This window comes from Ahaetulla prasina, chromosome 2 (assembly GCF_028640845.1).
Source record: "Ahaetulla prasina isolate Xishuangbanna chromosome 2, ASM2864084v1, whole genome shotgun sequence".
Lineage (NCBI taxonomy): Eukaryota > Metazoa > Chordata > Lepidosauria > Squamata > Colubridae > Ahaetulla > Ahaetulla prasina.
In genome coordinates, this window is record NC_080540.1 from 259,848,266 (window position 1) to 259,868,553 (window position 20,288).

Here is a 20,288-nt window from a genome sequence, read left to right on the forward strand (position 1 = left end):
AATGGAACCGTCTTCCTCTTCTATGAGTAGCAATCTAGGTAAAAGTCAAGTTCACATACCAAAGAAGACCAGATATTTTCTAAGAACTTTCTTTTAGCATATTGTTCAGAGTTTATTTGCCCTTTAAATCTTGTCCTCTTTAGATATGATTACAATGGCAAATAGGAAAGTGAGCTTTCCATATCTTTTAAAACAGCATTAAACTAATTTCTGAGTTATCATGAATAAACATTGTGTGGACAACTGTTGCTATTTCTGACACAAATGGGGGACATTAAGGGAAGTAGCGACAGAATGAATACTTAGTAGGCTATGCATAAATTATACATACAAAAAAATCTCAGAGTTGGAAACTAAATTTAATAGAGGTTGAGTCTAGCCAAATTGTATCCGGCCTCAAAAGCTATTGCCATAGTTGTGTCTTTTCAATTGACACCCAATATGCTACAGGCAGTGTCGATGCTATTGCAGCACCCACAATACTTGGGCCTCCCTTTTGGGGCCTGATAGTCCAGGCAGTAATAAGTGGTTGCTTCTAGCTACTATTTTTCATGCCCACAATGTTTGCAATAAAGTGTCACTCAAAAGTGGGAAACCTACACCCTCCAGCCATATGTAGCTCTCAGCCTAATTTCAGAAAGCCATCATGTGGTCAATTCAAACTTCTGGAAAAATGCTATTTCTCCTTTCTTGATGGTCTGTTGTTTGAAGAGTAAGAAAAGAAAGTAAGAAAGGGAACTGCTAATGCAAAATCGGGTATGACAGGAAAGAGAAACAGGACCACAAAAAATAGCTCCAACTCAATCTTTGTTTCCACTTCACTTTCATGACAGGCCTGAAGACCCCTAGTTGTAATTCTTGACAGATAACCAAAGGCAAAAGAAAACTGTTCCATTGCCAAGGTGACGTTGCAACATCCAGATTTCCAAAACATTTCAAGCATGTATTTATATTTGATGTATTTATGTATGTAAAATGTATTTATTTATCAGATGTCTATGCTCCCCAACTTTCAATGGCTCTATCACAGAGGGACAATCTATGGCTCACAATTCCCCAGCTTAATTTTAAAAGTGCCCTGAAGTTTAGATGTTTATTGACATTTATCTCTTCTTTCTCTGCAGTCGTCTCCTTTGTTGAGAGAACAAGGTTATCCAAAGGTAAAAGGAAGAATTTATCTCCATCCACGGGCATTTAAAAGACAAGAAGGGTGCTAAAAGTTGAGATGGTAGCCATCACCACACTGTCTTTTTCACTTTTTTTTACACCTATTACATGTGGAGTCCATGTAAAAAAGGGGATGAAACTTGCATGGACACAAATATCATGACTGTTTTATCTCCACCCATACACCCCCCCATACACCCCCCCATACACACACTGAAGCCCTATTACCAGGGGTGATATGCTCCCGGTTCCGACCGGATCACCCAATCACAGTGATGGCAGTGGGTGGTTCGGAGAACCAGTAGCAAAAATCCCTGCCCCATCCCCGCCCATGCCCAGCTGAGCCACACAATCATCAGAGGTTTGGTTTTTTTACTACCAAAATTCCAGCAGTATCCACAAAGAATACAAGGAGGGGCCAATTGATGAAAGCAGCATTGCAACATCACAGTGCAAGCCCTGCCCCCTTTCTGTGTGCCACGTTGTATGTCCATTCTGTATTGCCAAAGGGAACAGATCTCCCAATCTGTGTTCTCTGGTTTAATTATTCACTCTACAGCAAAACTGAGGCAAAAAATGTGTCCTGTGCTGTTGAGGCTACTACCAACCACTATATTGCGCCATACTGTGTTTATGTACTGACAATAACACCAACACAGTGTGAAGTGGGAAATCAGGGAGCAACTACCCAGTTGCTTCAATCACTGTGTCGTGTCCCACTCTTCTGCTGACGGCCGGGTCAGGGAAATCCGAATCAGGCATGCCTCTGCAGCTCTGCCAAAGTCCTAGCAAAGTTCTCAAGGCAGGCAGGAGACCAGGAAGTGACTTCAGCAATATAAGGTAGACTTTGCCTGACTCAGAGAATGCCAGAAAGCAGATCCTTTATATAGGCCATGGGGTGTGGCTCCATGACTCAGCACTTATCCAGGCCTGCCCCTCCCTTCCTTCTGCTGCTGCCGCCTATCAATTCTCCTGAAGCGAGGATCGCTCCAGGCACCAGCTGTTGGTAATTGACCTTCCTCAGGCTCACAGGCTGTGGGGGAGGGGGAGGGATCTAATTGCTCCGTTTGCCTGGGCATGGAGCCAGAGCTGGGGGTGGAAGCACTTCTTCTTCCTCGGCCTGTCTGGGCATGGTGCCAGGGCTGGGGCCTGGAGGCATGCCAGGACATTCCTCAGCATTCGGAAGGAGATAAGACTGGCCCGGCTGTGGGGAAAGCGAACGAGACACAACACACTGTGTCACTGAAATGTAGGTAGTGTTCTTCATTTGTATTCACTAACAATATGAGATTTGTCATATTTGTCAATTTTGAGGTATCTTATTAAAGAAAGAGGGGTATGGTTCTAAGCGAACCTCAAGCAAGGAACACCACAAAAAATATGAAAAAAGATACACTGGACTTTTCTCTCCCTTAATATTTTTCAAGAAAATTGAGTGTAGAAATTGAGTCCCAGAACTGTACAATTCAAACTTTAAGGAGATTTGTCAACTCAGGAACTGACTGTTATTTGGAAGTACACCAATTGTTTGTTTTAGATGGCTGTGGTTATTCTGACTCAAAGAGTGATAAAGAATAGTTTTGTTGTTTTAATTTTACTCAAATTCCACTGTTGCATTTTAACATTATTTTTACAGTTTATTTTTATTCCTTGGTTTAAAGAACCATGCAATAAACTATATAAGTTCTTAGGAGTAAGTCAAAAATAGTGGCTTGCAAACTTTTATCTAACTGCCACACTATGCTGATTAACCAGCAGAAGAAAAACACAGAACTAAATATTATCACTATCTAAAAATGCAGCAGCATTTGGCCTTCTTTTTTCCTCAAAGACCCTTTTTTACAGTCCTGATTTTATACTATAAAGGAATACTCAAACATACTAAATGGAAAATCACTTATCAGTTTAAAATTAAATGCCAGCCTTCAATATATCATAAATACCAGTCTTCAATAAATTATTAAACATATAACCAGGGTGTATAATCATCTAATGGCTTAAAGTTGACCAAAATACTGAGATGAGAAAATAGAATAAACTTTTATTTGTGTGACATGTCAGTCAAATAACTAAGCCAGATACAGTAGAATTCCAAATGAAGGTGCATAAAAATAAGAGTTTTCTCTTTCTTTTTTATAGAGTCCTGTTTGATTAAGTTGAGTGGCATAGCAAGTCACATAATTAATATGGAAAGTGGTAGATTCATATAGCCAGATATTAGAATTATATATCCTCTTGGATGCCTCTGAAGCTTTGATGCTTTGCAGACGGTAATGACTGATATAATGGCTTCATCTCTTCATATAATTACAATAATACTTTCACAGTGCTTTTAATCTTCAAAGCATTTTATATTCTTAATTGAAAAGGAGTGATCCAGTGTCTAGCCCGATAAGAACTAAAATGTTTGCCAACTACAGCTGTCAAGTAAAAATATGCTTTTTAACTAATAGAACACCAACATAAATTTCACTTCAATCACTTTTCCCACATTTCTACTTTCAAAAGCTTAAGATCACTATATCTACAACATCTGCCACTTAAAACCACAGATTCCTGAGCATTTTTCCATGTCCAATACCCAAAGAATTCAGCAACCAGAAATTAATATGCATTTACATCAACCCCAGGATTGAAACATCTGGATGTGCTCAGTTCCAGACCAGTATTGCAAATAAGTGCAAAGTAAAGCAATTATTTATTTATTTTATTGGGATGAGTCTACAGATATATCAGGAGATAAAGTTAATGGAGCCCCAGGAGACTGCACAGGAGGCTGAACTGGTAAGGAGGTGGATTGCTGTTCCTGTATAGTATCAGCAGATTCCCTCACTGCCCTAGCAATGGCCCTATCCATAGCCTTCTGGCGTTGTAGGGCCTTCTTTTCAGAAGTCTTAGAAATAGCCTTTTGGGGCTTAGAAATGGAGGATTGAAGTGTCTCTGACCTTGTGGGTGCATGAGAGCTCGAAGCACTAGGCCCTGGGCTTGGACTGGTCTGATGTTGCTTCCTTTTACTAGGCCGGACTGGAGGAACGGCGGCCATCTTGAAAGGCCTAACCGATAGTTAGGCCTCAAACCCCACGTGGACAAGGCCTGGATGCGAGGCCTATGAGCCTTTAGAGGCCCAAGCCAAGGCCTATTACAGAAATGACCTAGGACAAATTATAATTAAATTACCATTTAAACAAAAAATTCAGTGGGGAAATTTTTCCATTCTCTAGGGCCTACTAGGTATTTTTGCCACGTGGCTAGTAAAACCGGAGGTGGCTAAAAGGGTAATCATACTCACAGACTGAAGGCCTCAGTGAGTGGCCGGAGAGCCAGTCGAAGATCGATGCAGAGGCCCTGCTGAGTCACCAAGCGATCGGGAATGAAGCCCGGGAGCGCCCACGAAGATCCGGTGACTGGAAAATAGGCCCATCAATGGCCTGATTAAAGACGCCCCAGAGCTCAGGTAAGGGCAGGCTGGCGGCCTAGACCCTTTATGGGTAGGCCGAGGCGATCGGGAAGCACCGGGGCGCCCAAACTTAATATTAATTAAAGCCGCCACGCGGCTGTGTTTTAATTCGGCAGCCGCCCGAATTTGCCAGCCACGGGGAGGCGTAATTGAGGCCTAACAGCCTCCCCGTTCTTCCAGCAGCTTCTTATGCTGTCCCCAGCGGTATCGGGCTGAATCGCCCTTTCTCGCTGGGGAGGGGGAGAGCTCACCTACAATGGGAGCCTCAACCCCTATACCAGCAGCTGGGAAGGAATAAATAGGGCTGAATCGCCCTCCTAATTACTTAAGAAAAGCTTACTTTGGGAAGAATTCAAAGGGAAGCAGCTCCGAAGTGCGTCTGTTCCCAATCAGATCGAGTCTGAAAGCTGGAAGGCACCAGGAGGAGGAGGTGCTTTTCAACTAGCAGACTCGATCCCATTGGATACAGACCGAGTCACTCCCATGCCTGGCTGCTGGTCCCGCCCTGCTGGAGAATTATTTCATACTGATGAACACTTTGCAAGAAAATAATCATGTACCCTCTTTCACTTAAATAATCTTATATATTTTGTGAAAGAATGTAGAACTAGCCTTGGAAATGGGAAAGAAAAGGGTAAACTGTTAAGGGGTGGATTTCAGAAAAGATTATTTATTTAGTCCTGAAAAAGTATGAAAAAGAAACACAAAATGATTTTTATTGGAATAACAAGGAGCAGTTAAAAACTCTTGACAGACTGTCAAAATTTTATACTTTACAATAATAAAGAGCATTCTGGAATCTATGCCATGCCTGTTCCTTGACTTTGCCTACATTGAAATGCTGATTATTATAGGTATAGCTAGAGAGGATATATTTAAAATAAATGAATATAAACTTCTGTATTAAAAGTTGAACACAAATAGTCATTCAACATTCTCACAAAATAAATAATAGATGATTACTCCAAATTTCTCTACAGAAGGAGAAATTCTCCAGCCCAGGATTATTATAGCAGCACAGCTACTGAAAAAAAAACAAGAAAAGGATTTGCTCATATTTACAATACTTCCCTTAGGATTTAATTGAAATGCCAGAAGTTAGAGAAGAAGCTGAAGAACCTGGAGAAGTACTGCATAGGCATTTGCTGAATCTGGAGGTTCTGCCAAAATGCCAAAATGTGTATTACAACATGGTATGCAAGTCCCCCTTTTGCATACATGCTTACCCCATCACAATGCATATGCAAAAAGGGAGGACTTTGCATCACAATGTTTGCTTGGTCATTTGTCTGATTCCTGCCTTTTCTGGCAAGCTCTCCTGACATGTCTCTAAAATGAAAGATTCTTGGCCATCTAACTACTAGATGAGCTACAATATCTGCACCAGTGAGCATTTGTCCAAAACTTGCTACTTCTTTAAGAAAAATTCTAAAACAAATTCACTTTCATTAAATTAAGATCTGTTTGTAAAAACCATGTGTCTTTCTCTTAAAGATATGTGCAGCTTTTATGTGTTAAAGGAAAAAATAATTTTAAAATTCTGGGATGGGAAACCCCTTGACTAATAGACTACTTGTGGTCCATAGTTTACAACAGTGATGGCTAACCTTTTCCAAACTGAGTGTCCTAAGCGCATATGCGCGCGTGCAAATGCATGCCCATGCACCCAAACCTCCAAAATGCAATGCATGCGTGGGCTCCACGCATACGCCCCACGCATGCCCCCACTGCATGCACCCTGCACCCCTACGTATGCGTTCATGCGCCCCCAGCACATGCTCTACCTCCCTGAATGCGCAGCAGAGACCCAAAGACCAGCTGGCCAGCAGGAGACGCACACACATGCGCAGTGTAGCTGAACTGGGGCAACGGCTCGCGTACCACCTCTGGCACATGTGTCATATTCGCCATCATGGGTTTAGGATGAAGTATCTGGCCTAAGCAGGGGTGGGTTTCAAAACCCGTCGCTACTGGCTCGCTTGTGGGCGCGTGCACAATCCGCCTGATCTGGGGCAAACCAGTAGCAACCCACCGCTGGGCCTAAGAAATAAACTTCACCTTGACTAGGTTTAAATGCTGGACTATAAATTTCCTATTGTGTGGATCAAATAGTATTCTCCAATATTGGTAGCCAGGGTTTCTGACTAATCTGCCTGGGCATTACCATGCAAATTAGTCAGTTCCTGTCTGATTGAAGAAGCAAGATAGAGAGTGAGTTGATGCTTTTGAAATTTGGTGCTAAGACTACTATGGATAGCCAAGAATTCAAAGTATTATCAAGCAATCCAATCTAGACTTCTTACTCAAGGCACAAAGACCAGGATCAAATTATCCTACTTGGAAGAAATTATATGAAGACCTAGTCTGTGGAGAAGGCTCTGGGCTAGAAAAGGTAAAAAGAAAGAAGACAACCAACACCAAAGTGGATAAGCTCAGTTCACTAGTGATGAATACCCCATTGGAAGATCTGAAAGATTGTCACGGACAAGGGACAAATTGTCAGGGAGAAAACCTGAGGGTAGAACAAGAAGCAATGGATGGAAACTAATCAAGGAGAGAAGCAACTTAGAACTAAGGAGAAATTTCCTGACAGTTAGAACAATTAATAAGTGGAACAACTTGCCTCCAGAACTTGTGAATGCTCCAACACTGGAAATTTTTAAGAAAATGTTGGATAACCATTTGTCTGAAATGGTGTAGGGTTTCCTGCCTGGGCAGGGGGTTGGACTAGAAGGCCTCCAAGGTACCTTCCAACTCTGTTGTTGTTGATGTTGTTGTTGTTGTTGTTGTTGTTGTTGTTGTTATTAACCTGTTTATGTGATTGCTAAGAGTAGACACCAACCTAATGCACAAAATCAATCAATCAATCAACCAACCAACCACGTTTCTATTATTCTAGTCCCATTCTAGTCCCATTCAATACAGATCGGATGTATAGATCTTTTTTCCTTCTTAATTCCCAGTTTCAGTATATTCTTCTCACTCAGTCCCAGTCTGCCTCCCATTCCCGCTGCTTCTTATAGATTGAGAGTTTATGGCCTGGGATAGAGATGAATTTACTTTAAAAGATTTATGGCCTTGTTCCTATAAGTTCTACTCCAACTGAATGTTATCTATTAATTTGCCATCTTAAATTTCTCCTTAGTCTTCTGATTAAATATGAACTAAATTAAATAATAAGGAAATAGGCTTGTGTCCTATTAAAATTATTCACAAAAGGCTTTAGGAAAGATACTAATGAATGGCTTGGCCATTTTGATTAGTGATTTGGAAGCTGAAGTCCAACATACAAGAGAGAACCAGGCTAGGAAAGATTGATATATGCTGCATGCCTAATAAAAAAGCAGGAACTGTTTTTGCCACAAGGATTCCATATGTGAAACTACTTTACCTTCTTAGAAAAAGTATGCAAAAGTATGCAAATACTCTATGTAACTTCGCTAGCAGTGCAGTGTAGCAGCATAATCTAAGAAGTCTTGGAGCTCCAAGTGTTGTACTTCAGTTGTCAGTTCTAGATGAGAGATGTCTGTTGTTCCAACCTTATTATTCCCCATTTTTGCTATGTTATTTTCCTTTGGGGAAAATTATTACTGCATAATAATTAGCTTATGTATGAAAAAAGAAAGTAAAAAGGTTATGTATGTATGGGAAAAAAAGTGAAAATTTTCTGGTATTCACAGTTTGAGCCATATTAAATTGACCCTCTTCCATCTGCAATGCATTTGCATCCAGATTCAGGTTAAGGGCTTCATTTAAGTTATCTATGAAACAAAATGGCTTGTGACCAGGGTATCTGAAGTTGAGGGTAACCTTCCCATAGGAACTTGCTTCTGGTTGTTATTTGAAAAAAAAAAGGGCGGGGGGTGAGGGCAAGGAGAACAGTAAAATAGGAAGAAAACAATAGCCCAATAGTCCCACTTTTACAACTTTTATTAAGCAGAATGAATTCTCTTTTATAGGGAGGAAAGATACCAGACATAATATAATATCAATATTTAAAAAGGAATAAGATTTTACTGCAGTAAGAATTACAGACCAATTATCATTATTAAACTATACTATAAGCTATTTACAATAGCAATAGCACTTAGACTCGTATACCGTTTCATAGGGCTTTATAGCCCTCTCTAAGTGTTTTACAGAGTCAGCATATTGCCTCCTCATTTTACCCACCTCAGGTCCTCATTTTACCCACCTCGGAAGGATGGAAGGCTGAGTCAAACTTGAGTCTGGTGAGATTCAATCTGCCAAAGCTGGTGATCAGCAGAAGTAGCCTGCAGTACTGCATTCTAATCTTGTATCTAAAGATACAAAAGCAAACAGAATTGATAAAAAAACTCAGAATAAAATGAGTTTTAAGATCGAAAGAAAAGCAAATATTTGGATATAACTAAGACAAATATAAATTGTATGTTATTTCAAAATAATGATGTTAATTTGGAAAAGTTTAAAAAATATGTCAAGTTGGAATTATTGTTGTCAGTTTTATTATTACTTAGAATCAGTAGTGGTATTCAGCCAGTTCCATCTGGTTTGGGAAAACCAGTAGCGGCAGGCACCACCCACCCACCCACCCACCCGGACGTCATCATGTCCCATTTTTGACTCTCTGCGCATATGCGGAAGCCTCGCGTGCACTCACATTTGCGAACTGGTAGCGAAGGTAAGTGAATATCATCCCTGCTTAGAATGTCATTTTTGTTTCAGACAATATTTGAAACTAGTGTACCATTTAAACAATGGTAGAAAGACATATCTAAATTTGTATGGCAAGGGAAAATTTTAAAAATTGTTTTAATCAAAAAGCATTTTTAAGCAGAGTGTAATCTGAATCAATATGAAATTCTATTGACATCATAATATACCTTAAAAATTCTATAGCTGAACATTCATGTTGCTCACATCTGCCAGACTTAGGGTAAGGTAAGTACATCCAACTACAATGATTATTCCAATTCTTTGTTCTTCACCCAGAGCCTACTCCTGTCAGAAACATGTATTTTTTCCTGGTTGAATAATGAAACTCCTTTAAAGTGCCATTGTATTCAGAATCTCAAATATTCCTGTTATCAGCAACAACTATTTATAGCAGGGGTCTCCAACCTTGGCAACTTTAAGCCTGCAGGATTTCAAGTCCCAGAATTCCCCAGCCAGCAGAGCTTAAAGTTGCCAAGGTTGGAGACCCCTGATTTATAGCATCACTTGCCATCAGTGCAGCGATATATAATTTATGTATAGTAAGTATTTATTTCCATAATGATGTGTGTGGTAACACTGTAGGTTAGTAAAGTTAGTATCTTCTTAAATTTGTTTCATAGAAGTGGTGATATCTACTCAGAATTGAACTAAACTGGGTTGTGTTTCAATGAACAATGGTAGTCAGTGTTGGAATGCTGCCGGTTTAACAACCAGTTCGGTGAGAGTGTGCTAAAAGGCGCTTGTGTGCTGAGCTGAAAATGGAGCATTTAGCAGCTCAGTTGCTTACCTTCCAAGTCAGCAACGGTAAGTAGAATAGCGAGGGGGGGAAATCATCTGTGCCATGCAATTGAGATGAGCTACAAAGCAGGAAATTAAGAACAGGATAGAGCGGGGACAGGTGGGCGGGGCCAACTGATTGTCGGTGCTATTGGTTCGCTCGAACTAGTCATAACCAGCTGAATACCACCTCTGATTGTAGTAAACTACAAGCTATCAGTAAACTTGAAAATACCTTAAAGGCAGGAAGCATGGACCTTTAAAATGTAGATGGCACCAAATTCTTTTTTTTTTTAGTTCAGAATCAGACCTACTCTCCTTTTCAAGGTCTTCCAAATCTCATCAGTCAATAGAGGTTATTAGTCCAAATAAATAATGTTTAGTAGATCTGGAAAAACCTGGATTAAATCTCAGCTCAACCAAAAATTTGAAAGTAGATTATTAAACAAAGCTTTTCTCTCAGATCCGCCTTGATACATAATGTGCGGTTAAATATACTGGCCAAGATTGATAGTGTTATCATGCAGATTACAGAGTTATAACAAACAAAGTACAATACAAAGAGGAAAATGCTGTGCAAATGCTCGGTGCAATTATCTGTCCCCTTCAGCTATCTGATATTTACTAATGTCAGATTTATGTAACACTGTTCTTCCTAATTAGTTATGTGGTAAAAATATTAATAGAAAAAGTCATAACAGCAGTAACCTGCCTTCTCTGAGTTTGGAAAACTCATTTTTTTTTATTATATGCTTTCCTTAAATGTAATATCAAATGATTTTCAGTATTCAGATACATTTCACTTTTGATCAAGGGTGTCTAAGCTTGGCAACTTTAAGACTTGTGGACTTCAACTTTTCAGCCAGCTGGGATTTACTATTATTTTGTCTAACAGTAAAAGCATGCCTATGTTTTACAGAGGTTCTCCCATTGCATTTTTAGCAAGTTCTCACTTGAGAATTAATTGAGAATTACCCAAATATTTATTATAACTTGGGAAATGTTGAGCTTTTTTTTAACCAAAAGAACCACTACAGGTATGGTTTTTTATATTCAGAATTATTGGACAGTATGCAAAGAGGATTAAACATAAGTTACAAAATTCAACTGGGAAAATACATACACTGGAGAAGAATTTGCAGCCTGGAAGAGAACAACGGGGAGTAATATAACAGTTGTCACCCTTTATTATTGTTCCAAAATACCAATGGAGTTTTGTGCTATGCATTCCCAGTGAAGAAGTTGCCTTTTTTGTGTCAGCTGTAATAAGCAATCCAGAATAAATAGATGTGCCCATTTGTGTCAAAAGTGTTGACAGAAAGTCTGCCTTTCAGATTAAATAGCCACTTTCCATAAGAGCTCAATATTTAAAGTACTGAAGTTATTATTTGCATTTCCTTGAAATAAATTCCCTCCTCTTGTAAGAGGAAGAAATGGTGGCTGCGTAGGAATAGTAATAACTTTTGGTACTTTTCAAAGTGAATTAATGTTCTCCTAAAGAAAAAGTCATCCCAGAGCCTATTCAGTAAAGGACCTACAATGGAATTGCTCCAACTTTCCAATTTCAAAACCCGTCTCATCAATTTTTCATTATACAGTGATGAATATCTATGTAAATCAGACCCATCAGAAGTCAAAAAGACTCTGTTTTATGTGTGCTTTATAAGGTCCAATTCTACACAGAGTGCATCCAGATGTGAGCAGGTGAACTAACAGGAGCAAGAAGTAAGTAAACCTGTAGGAAGCAACAAAAAAATACAGTACTTATCTTTGTTTTCTTTAAATTAACTTGTATATAATGTCAAATGCCAGAGCTGAGTATAATCAGGAACATATCAGTATATAGAAAAGCATCACAATAAGTTTTATTAGAACCTTCTGTAACTTTTTCTCCTATACATTTCATAACCACTTATGCGTTCTGTTTGCATAACTGAACCATTTTTAAAGTAAGAAAAGATTCAGCCATGTGGATTTCTGTCCTCTTTTTGAACTTTTCTGCTTCTCCTGCCTTCCCTGCTTCCCTCCCCCCCTTTTGATCATGTTTCACCTGAGTCACACTTCTGTGCCCTATTCTTAAGAATTGTGGATTTTATCCCTATAAAGTTGTAGTCCTTATTCCCTGCAGTGCCTAACTTACAAAACTAAATTAATCATAAAATTGAAGCAAAAACTCTCACTAGGTCACCGCCTAGAGATCTAGGCAGTGTTTTAAAACATACTGGGCAAAATTACACCCCACAAGCTCAACATAAAATGTGCTTATTGACCATGATTCTGACTTACACAAGGACAGTATTTAAAGCAGGTTAAACAAGCTTCTTCCTTCCCTGAGCATCGGTTGAAGCTATACATGCTTTTCTGCTGACAGATACAAACTGTACATCATGTGAGAGGAAAAAGGCAGTGGAGAATAACTTGCTCTGGGATTCTTTTGTTACAAATCAGTTGAATCCAATGACATAATCATTTATTATTTTCTCTGTTTGGCTTTGACTCATGAGTTTCTCTGAGGTAGGACATTTAGATTATAATTAGATTATAAATAAATGGTTTCCATTATCTATTACAGTGAGTGGTCTTTTCCTGAGGCACTTCTTCTTTGAAAAAGGGGGCACTTCTTTGAAAAAGAGAGGAAAATATTGTCAGGAAAGCAAATGTTTTTCAGCTGTTATACTATATTCTGCCTTCAGGAATCTTAATTTACCTCCATAAAGCAGGATAATAACAAATGCCATTTGTTGACTGTAGGTACATAAACAATCTGGTATACTATTATTAATTAAAACTCAGTGATGACTGAACAATCTTAACAGCAGATTAATGGTGACTATGTACCCAGGAATGGACAACCCATAACTAAAAGTCCTCTTTTCACAATAACAGGCTTACCCCAAATTAACAACATGGTTTCGATTTGTGGATATGGAAAGTGTATTGTAAGTCTTAAAACAGGCATGACATTATTCAAAAGAAACAAAAACAAAAAGCTCTGTCCAAATAGAGGTCCACTTAGAAAAAGAAATGGAATCAAATCCATCTTTTTATTCAACCCAACCTGCTACTTCTTAGAGTTGCCCTTGGTATGCTGCTCAAAGACCAGTGTTATGCTTTACACTCAAAAGGGTGATTATATCTGGCATCCTGGATTTAATTCCAATGGCACACTTGTTACTCTGCAGTTGTTGTTAAACTATAGCTCCAGATAGGTGCAGTCAAAATAGTTAGCATTGAGGGATGATAGGAACTGTAGTTCATATCCCTGGGAGTGGCTCCCAAGTTTTCCCTCTGAATATAATCATAGTGAAAAAGAAGAGCTCTGTCTTTAGTTCTCTAATGGACTTTTCTTCCTTTCAGAGAGGAGGGGAAATAATGAAAATGACAGATAGGAATACTAGTTCGGTAAGTACAGAGTAGTTCTCGACTTACAGCCATTCATTTAACAATCATTTGAAGTTACAACGGACCAAAAAATACTGCTTTACAACCTGTATTTGCACTTACGATTGTCATACCATCCCTATAGTCATGTGATCACAATTCAGGCACTTGCAGGATTGTGCAGTCATGTGATCACATTTTTTGCTGATTTCTGGCAAAAAGCATCCAATGTCATGGCTGCATCTCACCTATCCAGGCTTCATGAACTGACAGCCTGACATTAGCATGAGGATGGTGGTGGAGTTTGAAATGGAAGGAAGTGGGCGGATGGAAGCCCAGCTGAGCCATATGACAAGCTCCAGTCAACCAAGGTCAAGTAACAATATGCAGAAATGGGAACCAAGCACCTGTTTCCTGAACAATATCCAAGCACCTGATTGGACATTTGCAGATAACCAAGAGATGGCTGGGGAGAAGAGGGAAATTTCCTTTGCGTTGTTTGCACAGTAAAAACTCAGATTCAGCTTACGCTACTTCTGCAACCATTTAAGCTTCAGTAAATTATACTCATGGCAAAACAAATGGCCAGGAGTCTTTCTTTGCTACATGACTGAGTGGGATGCTTGACACAATGGGGAAGCAGGATTCACTTCACAACTGCGTGATTTTCTTAACAATTGTGGAGATTTGTTTAATAGCTACCATAAACCAGTCTAGCACAATACCAATGAGGAAGAAAAATAATAGATCTCAGAAGAAACCAGCATGGAGACATAAAGAACTATCTGACAAATTGAAAGATAAAAAGGACAAGTATAAAAAGTGGAAAGAGGGGCAAATAACTAAGGCAGGATATCAGCAAATAGCCCAAGCCTGTAAAGATGAAGTGAGAAAAGCTAAGGCTCACAATGAACAAAGGCTAGCGACAAAAGTAAAAAATAACAAAAAAAGCTTCTTCCAACATGTTAAAAACAAGAAAAAAGTCAAGGAAACAATTGGCCCATTGCTGGGAGAAAGTGGCAAGAAGGTGACAAGCAACAGGGAGAAAGCAGACCTACTTAACTCATTTTTTGCATCTGTCTTTACACAAAAGAAAAAAACAATCCAACCTATCAAAAACAGCACCACAAAAAACAGATTAGGAACACAAGTTAAAACAGGGGGAAAATGGTAAGTGAACATCTGACTACCCTAGACAAGTTCAAATCACCAGGACCAGATGGATTACACCCCAGGGTTCTGAAGGAACTGGCAGATGAAATCTCAGAACCACCGAACTATATCTTTCAAAGATCCTGGAGACAGGGGAACTGCCAGAGGACTGGAAAAGAGCTGATGTAGTTCCCATCTTCAAAAAAGGAAAAATAACAGATCCAGGAAACTACAGACTGACCTCAATACCAGGGAAGATTCTGGAAAAGATAAACGAACAAGGAATCACCAAAAACCTAGAACCAAACAAAGTAATAACCAAAAGACCAACATGGGTTTGTCAAAAACAGATCATGCCAGACTAATCTTATTGCATTCTTTGACAAAGTGACAAAATTAGTGGACCAGAGGAATGCTGTCGATATAATTTACTTGGACTTCAGTAAAGCATTTGATAAAGTAGACCATAACCTACTACTAGATAAAATAGAAAAATGTGAGTTAGACAGCACCACCACCAGATGGATTCGTAACTGGCTGACCAATCGCACACAATGTGTAGTCCTCAATGGAACTACATCCACATGGAGGGAAGTATGCAGTGGAGTAGCCCAAGGCTCTGTTTTAGGCCCAGTACTCTTCAACATCTTCATTAATGACTTGGACAAGGGGATAGATGGGGAACTCATCAAATTTGCAGATGACAACAAGCTGGCAGGAATAGCCAACACTCCAGAAGATAGGCTCAAGATACAGAAAGATCTTGACAGACTAGAACATTGGGCGCTATCTAACGAAATGAAATTCAACAGTGAAAAAAGTAAGGTTCTACATTTAGGCCAAAAAAACAAAATGCACAGGTACCGTATATGTGGTACCTTGCTCAATAGTAGTAACTGTGAGAGGGATCTTGGAGTCCTAGTGGACAACCATTTAGATATGAGCCAGCAGTGTGCAGCAGCTGCCAAAAAAGCCAACACAGTTCTGGGCTGCATAAACAGAGGGATAGAATCAAGATCATGTGAAGTGTTAATACCATTTTATTATGCCTTGGTAAGGCCACACTTGGAATAGTGCATTCAGTTTGGTCGCCACGATGTAAAAAAGATGTTGAGACTCTAGAAAGAGTGCAGAGAAGAGCAACAAAGATGATTAGGGGACTGGAGGCTAAAACATATGAAGAACGGTTGCAGGAACTCGGTATGCCTAGTTTAATGAAAAGAAGGACTAGGGGAGACATGATAGCAGTGTTCCAATATCTCAGGAGTTGCCACAAAGAAGAGGGAGTCAAACTATTCTCCAAAGCACCTGAGGGTAGAACAAGAAGCAATGGGTGGAAACTCATCAAGGAGAGAAGCAACTTAGAACTAAGGAGAAATTTCCTGACAGTTAGAACAATTAATCAGTGGAACAACTTGCCTGCAGAAGTTGTAAATGCTCCAACACTGGAAATTTTTAAGAAAATGTTGGATAACCATTTGTCTGAAATGGTGTAGGGTTTCCTGCCTGGGCAGGGGGTTGGACTAGAAGACCTCCAAGGTCCCTTCCAACTCGTTGTTGTTGTTGTTGTTGTTGTTGTTGTTATTATTATTAAAATGATCATAAATTTGTGTGCAGTTGCATGGTGACTCAACGTATGACCACACCAACTTAACAACCAAAATTCCAGTGCCAATTGACTACTTGTCCTCAACTAGCAGCCTGCTCAAATCTGCTGCTTCTAAGACTGTACCTCCTATCATTCTCAACGGGTAGTGGTAATACTGGCTAGCAATGATAAGAACTGAAGTTCAACATATCATAGACATGCCAGGTTGAAGAAAGCTAATGTGTGATAGAGAATATGACTTGTTAGCTGTATCACAGTTTGGTCCCTGGGTAAAAGATATTTTGTGACAATTTAATGAGAACTCGTGGGTGGTATTTGCACTGCTGATTTAATATTCTGGGTGTGGACGTTTCAAATATTATTTCCTGAGATAATGCTTCAGGCAAATTAGGTAAGACATTGTACAAAACAGCACAGCAGTTAAAGATTCTGTTATTGTTCTCTTTATTTAAGTATGAGATCTCTAGTGCCAAAAAAGATAGATGAAATACGTGGCTGATACTGAAATACTTTAATAAAATGCCCCTTATTTTATCTATAAGTAGCCATATCAAATAGGTTTTTTTAAGGGTTGTTCTTAGTTTTGTATTGTTGTTTTTTTCCTGTATTTTATTCTTGGCTGTACACCGCCTTGAGTCCTTCGGGAGAAGGGCGGTCTATAAATAAAAATATTCTATTCTATATTCTATTCTAACAGAGTTCATAGTAAAATTTGAAGGAAGCACAGATCTAAAACTGCTTTCAGACTTTGCTTTCTACTTACAGACAATGTGGTTTAATCCATCTTTTGGATTCTTCATCTTGTCTTCTTCAGAAATGCCGCTAGTCTATATTATTTAAGAAGTCTTCTTGAAGTCTTGAAGGGCTTCAAATATAACAACATATTCAAAGAAAAATAAAAAAATTACTTATCATCTTAGATGCTAATGGTTAGGAACAAATATGGTGGAGAACTTCACCACTATGTAAGTATTTCCTAGAGATGTGAGAATATTCAGTCCATATAAGATAAATAAAAAATAAATATAAAAAATAAGAAATAAGAAACAGGAAATAAAAAGAAAAAAGGGAAGGGGAAGGTGCAAAGGAATTCTTTTTTGTTTCCTATTCCAAACAAGTTCCTCTTTTCTTTTCATTGTACCTTGCCAATATACTTTTTCTACCTATTCCCATGCTTTGAGGACTGTCTATATCATGCTCTTATAGCTTCCCAATTAAGTTACGAATTTCACTGTACATGGGCTATCCTTGAAGACCCACCAGAAACTTCTACTGGTCCAGAAGCAGCAGGTCACTTCCTTCCTGGCTATTCAAAGTACTGCTATGATTTACCGCTCATGCAGATCTGCACCAGCTGCCAGGATATTTCTGAGATAATTAAAGGTCTGGTCACCACCTTTAAAGCCCCATGCATCTCAGGACTTGGGCATCTACCTTTTTTATATTGATTCTCCCATCTTACCCAAATAACCAGAGAGCACTATTAGAGCAGTAGTGGGTTTCAAATCCCATCACTACCAGTTCATTTGTGGGTGCGCGTGTGGGCAGAGCTTCCCACCACCACCGCTACTGGTTCACCCGATCCAGGGCAAACCGGTAGCAACCCACCACTGTACTAGAGGTTTCCTCCCACCAGGAGATTCAGCAGAAGTGGGTCCTTAGCAGGCATTCTTAGTTACAGCTCCCCTCCTGAGCCTGTCCCCAAGGGAAGAATGGCCCTTATCTTCATAGCCTGCCAAAGGCTAGCAAAAACCTGGCTTTTCTGGAACGCCTTTCAGGACTGTCAGGAAAGCCACCAGTGTCTATTTCGGAGAGGGAGAAACATAGATAGAGAGAATGATTTGTTACATTAGATTCTTATTACAGTTTTAATACTGTAATGCACTATACAGTTGCTGCTATTTTAATATCTGCCTAGAGTTCAGGAGAACTGAGGTGGTAGATAAATTTCATAAGAAATAAAATGAATAAATCCTGCATTTAAAGCAGAAACAGGAAACTTGTGACTCTCCAAAATGCTGCTTGAACTATTATATCCATGGCCCTTATTATTAGTCATGCTACCTGGGGTTTCTGTGAGTTTATTACAACAATATCTACAGATTTGTTATCTTTCTGCATAGGGAAAATAACAGACTGTATTTAAATATTAATAGATCTATTTCTAAAATATGCAACTGTAGTGCAGGATAGTAGAATTCTCTGAACAGAAAACATTACATTGGTAAAATAATAATAATTAATGATGTTAATGTAAAGGTATATTTCTATGAAGCTGTAAAAAGTCATATGCTAATTCAGTATGTAGTCCAAGACTTACAACCACAACTGAACCCAAAATTTCCATTGCTAAGCATGACAATTGTTAAGTGAGTTGCACCTCATTTTACCACCTGTTTCGCCAAGTTGTTGTTAAGTAAATCATGCAGTCATTAAGCAAATCTAGCTTCCCCCATTGACTTTTTTGTCTGGGAAGATCACAAATAGTGATCACATGATCCTAGGGCATTGCAATTGTTACAAATACATGTCAATTGTCAAGTACACCAATTTTGATCATGTGAAAAGAGGGATGCTGCAATGGTCATATGTGAAAAACTTGGTCACAAATCACTTTTTTCAGTTCTGTTGTAACTGCAAATTGCAAACAATAAAAAACAAATAGTTGTAAGTTGAGAGCTACCTGTATAACAAATAACATAGCAGAGAGAGAAGAGAAAAATATACCAAGCCTATACTAATCTTTTTTAAAAACTGGGAAACGTTTTCCAGCAAATCAATGATTATGGATAAAAACATTTGTCCCCTCGACAAAAGCAATGTATATAGCTCTTCACAAAAGTGGAAATTCCAATTCATTCCAGGGATGAAATCCAGCAGGTTCCGACAGGTTCTGGAGAACCGGTAGTGGAAATTTTGAGCAGTTCGGAGAATCGGCAAATACCACCTCTGGCTGGCCCCAGAGTGGGGTGGGAATGGAGAATTTGCAATATCCTTCTCCCAGGATTGGGGAGGGAATGGGGATTTTGCAGTATCCTTCCCCTGGAATAGGGTGGGAATGGAGATTTTGCACTATCCTTCCCCTGCCATGCCCAGCATGCCATACCATGCCCACCAAGCCACGCCCACAGAACGTAAAAACGTAAAAAAATTTGGATTTCACCACTGATTCATTTCCTTTAAAAGCACAACATACAGGTGCGGGAGGGAAATTGCCATATTTTTATTTTTGCTAATTTAAAATGTTTGATCATTCCAAAGATGACAACAATGAAGAATGCTTACTTTCCCCAAATCCATCCAACCATTAACAAAGACTAAAATTAGGGTCATGAACAGTCATTTGCACCTATGTCTATTTTAGTATATAGGCAAACTGACCCTGAAAAAAAAGTCCAGATGCATGAGAAGAACTGTCATCAGCCTGGTACCCTGCACAGATGATGGGACTGCCCTCCTAGAATGCTCAGCAAACCAGATTGGAATTCTGGCAGTTGCAGTCACAAGAAACCATTTAGTAAACACAGAAGTTTAATTAAAATGACATCAAACAATATTTTGTCCTGGCGATGCCCACTAAATTTTGGAGACCATCCCCAAGACTATATACAAGGAGTAAGGCAGATCCTGGCCAGGAAAAATTATGGACCTGCCATAAACACCTAACAAATCACAGTCTACAGCAGAGTTTCTCAATTGTGACAACTTGAAGAGGTGTGGACTTCAACTCCCAGAATTCCCCAGCCAGCTGTGCTGGCTGGGGAATTCTGGGAGTTGAAGTCCACACCTCTTCAAGTTGTCACAATTGAGAAACACTGGTCTACAGTAACATACTGCTGGGGTGAGGGCACTCTGGGAACCAGAAATTCACATGGCCTCAATTGGCTGCAACAATTGCCAAAAATGTGGCATGTTTTCCAATCATTCTAAGGTGGGAAATATATGAAAACTCAAGTCTGACCCCTCAAATCCAGTTAAAAAGTATTTGAAAACAAAAACAATACTTCCCCATTCTTTCCCAAAAAAAAAACAACCCGGGTCTGTCCA

General features: G+C 39.3%; 1 long non-coding RNA gene across 1 annotated transcript; it reads right to left on the reverse strand.

The window, feature by feature from the left end:
• Nucleotides 1-3,883: 3,883 nt before the first annotated feature.
• On the reverse strand, nt 3,884-5,034 carry LOC131190767 (uncharacterized). The gene is made up of 3 exons (XR_009153309.1): nt 4,965-5,034; nt 4,457-4,571; nt 3,884-4,319 (listed from the first exon to the last, which is right to left on the reverse strand). It is a non-coding gene; the product is annotated as an uncharacterized LOC131190767 (long non-coding RNA).
• Between the last annotated feature and the right edge of the window lie 15,254 nt (nt 5,035-20,288).